Source organism: Manis javanica, chromosome X (genome assembly GCF_040802235.1).
Source record: "Manis javanica isolate MJ-LG chromosome X, MJ_LKY, whole genome shotgun sequence".
Classification (NCBI taxonomy): domain Eukaryota; kingdom Metazoa; phylum Chordata; class Mammalia; order Pholidota; family Manidae; genus Manis; species Manis javanica.
The window spans coordinates 126,381,386-126,386,381 of record NC_133174.1 but is presented as its reverse complement, the minus strand read 5'-3'; positions in this window follow the sequence as shown (position 1 = coordinate 126,386,381).

The following is a 4,996-nucleotide window of genomic DNA, read 5'->3' as shown; positions in this document are numbered from 1 at the left end:
TGCTTATATAATTACCTCACAAGAAATACCAAAAGTAAATAAAATAAAATTTAAGAAAATACCAGAAGAATTCTTTAGGGTGAAAAGAATTGATAGCAGAGATTAAATTGAATCCACACAAAGCACAGTAGAGGTAATTACATAGGCAATTAAGAAAATTTTATATATGTATATTCCCTTAATGGATTTTAAAACACCAATGAAATAATCACAAAATTACATTCTTTATTATATAAAGATGTGATACATACGACAGTAATGTCACAATGGAGGAGAGGGAACGAAGCTTTAGAGTAAGACACCAAACAGTAATTTGAAACCACAGGAAAAAACAGTACCATAAATAGTAAATATGTGGGTTAATACAAAAGATGAGCAACCACTAGGAAAAATAACTTTAAAAAAGTATTCAACAAAGGAATTAAGAAGGTAAAGTAGAAAATAAACTTTTAATAAAACAGGGCAGTAAAAGAGGAACAAAAAAGGTGAGACAAAAAATGAGCCGAAGTGGCCAACAGAAATCCAGTCATGCCAATAACATTAGATGTGAACAGACTAAGTAACTTAATCAAAGGCAGATATTGTCATACTGAATTGAAGACCCAAGATCAAACCATATGCTGTCTATAAGAGATGTACTTTAGTTTCAAAGTCACAGATACGTTGAAAGTAGGAGGATGAAAAAAGATGTACCATGCAAACAGTAACCATAAGAATGCTGGTGTGGTTCTACTAATACCAGATAATACAAACTTGAAGATTAAAGAAAAGTTACTTAGAAACAAAGAAGGACATTTTATAATGATGACAAGTGTTGGCAAAAATGTAAATTGGAAGCTTCCTACATTGCTGATGGAAATACAAAATGGTGGAGCCACTTTGAAAACCAGTTTGGCAGTTCCTCAAAAACTTAAGACACAGAGTAACTGTATGACCCAGCAATTCCACTTACAGGTATATACTCAAGAGAAATGACAGTACTTGTCCACAGAAACACTTGCACACAGATGTTCATAGCAGCTTTATTTATAATAGCAAACAATTAGAAACCATGTAAAATGTCCAACTGCTGAACTGATGAAACGGAGTACATTCATTCAGTGGAATATTATTTAGGGATAAAAGGAACACACTACTGATAAATGCTGTTAACATGGATGAACATCAAAAACATTCAGAAACCACACGCAAAAGGCTACCATGTTCTATGATTCCATTTATATTGAGTGTCCAGAAAAGACAAATCTCTATAGACAGAAAGTAGTAGTTACCTAGGTTTGGGAGTGGACATAATTGTAATGGACATGATGGCTGTCAATGTTTGTGGTGGATAGTGGTGATGGTTACACAGCTGTTTACTAAAAATTGTCGAGTTACAGCAGTGAATTTTATGGTATGTAAGTTATAACTCAATTTTTTTGAAAAAACAGCCGGTGAACATAATGATCAGTATCATTAGATCCTATAGAAAGGCAAATTAAAACCGCAATGAGATACCATTGTATACCCACTAAATTGGCTAAAATAAAAAAGGTAGAAAATAAGAATTATTCGTAAGGATGCAGAGAAATGGGAAACCTCATAAATTGCTGGTGGGGATGTGCATGGTGCAGCCACTTTGGAAAATAGTCGGGCAGTTTCTTAAACTGTTAAATATCAGTTTACCATATGATCCAGCAACTAACCTCCCAGGTGAATACCCAAGAGAAATGAAAACACACACAGACTACTACAGGCATACGTCATTTTATTGCACTTTGCAGACACTGGAGTTTTTACAAATTGAGGGTTTGTGGCAACCCTGCATTGAACAAGCTGATCCGCACCATTTTTCCAATAGCATTTGTTCACTTTGTTTCTCTGTGTCACGTTTTGGTAATTCTTGGACCATTTCAAGCTTTTTCATTATTATGGTGATTTGTAATCAGTGATCTTGATGTTACTGTTGTAATTGTTTTGGAGTGTCACCAACCACACCCATATAAGGTGATGAACTTAATGTGGGTTATGACTGCTCCACCCACCAGCTGTTACCCCCCCCACCCCCCGCACTCCCTCCTTGGGCCTTCCTATTCTCTGAGACACAATATTGAAACTAGGCCAATTAATAACCCTACAATGACAAATCCTACCATTTACAACAACATGGATGGAACTAGAGGGTATTATGCTCAGTGAAATAAGCCAGGTGGAAAAAGACAAGTACCAAGTGATTTCCCTCATTTGTGGAGTGTAACAATGAAGCAAAACTGAAGGAACGAAACAGCAGCAGACTCAGACTCCAAGATGGGACTAGTGGTTACCACAGGGAACGCAGTAGGGAGAGTGTGTGGAGGGAGGGAGAAGGGGATTGAGGAGTATTATGATTGGCACACATGGTGTGTTGGGGGGTCATGGGGAAGGCAGTGTAGCACAGAGAAGACAAGTAGTAACTGGCATCTTACAATACTGATGAACAGTGACTTCAATGGGGTGTGGGGGGAACTTGATAATATGGGTGAATGTAGTAATCACTGTTTTTTTTCATGTGAAACCTTCATAAGAGTGTATATCAATGATAGCTTAATAAAAAAAAAACTCAACAGTGGCCTCTAAATGTTCAAGTGAAAGGGAGAGTCACACACATCTCTCTCACTTCTAAAGCTAGAAATGATGAAGCTTAGTGAAGAAGGCATGTCAGAAGCTGAGAAAGGCTGAAAGCTAGGCCTCTTGTGCCGAACAGCTAGCCAAGTTGTGAATGCAAAGGAAAAGTTCCTGAAGAAATTTAAAGTGCTTAATCGAGTGGACACACGAACAGTAAGAAAAGCAAAACAGGCTTGACTAATGTGGAGGAAGTTTGAGTGGTCTGGATAGAAGATCAAATCAGCTACAACATTCCTTTAAGCTAAAGCCTAGTCCAGAGCAAGGCCCTAACTCTTCTTTTTTTTTAAATTTTTTTAATCATGAAAACTTTCAAAGACACAGAAAAATTCCTTTTGTTTTAGGGCAATCTAGTTAAAGCCCCAAGAGGGCCTCTCTGATTTTGCTCACCTTCTCCAGACTGTCTGGTAATAGTCATAGTTTGCCCTTGGGGGACTAAAGCAGTCAGAGACAGCTAAATTAGGGCCCCTGCTTGGAGGGGTTTTTATTCTAGTTGGGGAGAGATGAGACTAATAAAAATCAGTCCGTCTTTTCTCTTTCCCTCCCCTTTTTTATTAAGGTATTGATATACACTCTTATGAAGGTTTCACATGAAAAACAATGTGGTTACTACATTCACCCATATTAACAAGTCCCCCCCATACCCCATTAAAGTCACAGTCCATCAGTACAGCAAGATGCCATAGAATCACTACTTGTCTTCTCTGTGCTACACTGTCTTCACCATGACCCCCACTGCCACACCAATTGTACTAATAATACCCCTCAATCCCCTTCTTCCCCAACCATCCTCCCCCACCCTTCCCATTTGGTAACTGCTAGTCTCTTCTTGGAGTCTGTGAGTCTGCTGCTGTTTTGTTCCTTCTGTTTTGCTTTGTTGTTATGCTCCACAAATGAGTGAAATCATTTGGTCCTTGTCTTTCTCTGCCTGGCTTATATCACTGAGCATAATACCCTCTAGCTCCATCCATGTTGTTGCAAATGGAAGGATTTGTTTTTTCTTATGGTTAAATAGTACTCCATTGTGTATATGTACCACCTCTTCTTTATCCATTCATCTACTGATGGACACTTAAGTTGCTTCTGTATCTTGACTATTGTAAATAGTGCTGCAATAAACATAGGGGTGCCTATGTCTTTTTGAATCTCAGAACTTGTTTTCTTTGGGTAAATTCCTAGGAGTGGAATTCCTGGGTCAAATGGTATTTCTGTTTTTAGTTTTTTGAGGAATCTCCATATTGCTTTCCACAATGGTTGAACTAATTTACATTCCCACCAGCCATGTAGGAGGGTTCCCCTAACTCTCTTCAATTCTATGAAGGCTGAGAGAAGGGAGGAAGTTGCAGAGGAAAAGTTGGAAGCTAGCAAAAGTTGGCTCATGAGGTTTAAGGAAAAAGGCATTCTCCAAAACTTCAGTGTGCCAGGTGAGGCAGCAGTGCAGATGGAGAAGCTGCAGCAAGTTATCCAGAAGATCTAGCTAGGGTCATTAACGAAGGTGGCTGCACAGAACAACAGATTTTTCAATGTAAATGAAAGAGCCTTCTGTTGCAGGAAGATGCCATCTAGGGCTTTTATAGCTAGAGAGGAGAAGTCAATGTCTGGCTTCAGCCTTCAAAGGACAGGCTGATTCTTATTAGGTATTAACACAGCTGGTGACTTTAAGTTGGAGCCAATGAGCATTAACTGTTCTGAAAATCCTAGGGACCTTAAACATTGTGCTGAATCTACTTTGCCTGGTTTATAAATGGAACAACAAAGCCTGGATGACAGCACATCTGTTTACAACATAGTTTAGTGAATATTTTAAGCCACTTGTTGAGACCTACTGCTCAGGAAAAAAAAAGATTCCTTTCAGAGTATTTCAGCTTATTGACAAGGCATCTGATGACCCAAGAGCTCTGATGGAGATGTACAGCGAAATGAATGTTGTTTTCATGCTAGCGAACACAACATCCATTCTGCAGTCCGTGGATCAAGGAGTCATTTAGACGTCCAAGTCTTATTGAATAAAGTTTTGTAAGGCTCTAAGCTACCATAGATAGTGATTCCTCTGAGGAATCTGGGCCAAGTAAATTCACAACCCTCTGGAAAGGATTTACCATTCTAGGTGTCATTAAGAACATTCATGTGAAGAGGCCAAAATATCAACATAAACAGGAGTTTGGAAGAAGTTAATTCCAACCCTCATGGATGACTTTGAGGGGCTCAAGACCTCAGTGGAGGAAATTACTCCAGAAAAGTGGAAATAACAAGAGAACTAGAATTAGGAGTGGAACCTGAAGATATGACTGAATTGCTATAATCTCATGAGAAAATTCGAACTGATGAGGTGTTGTTTTCTATGGATATGCAAAAA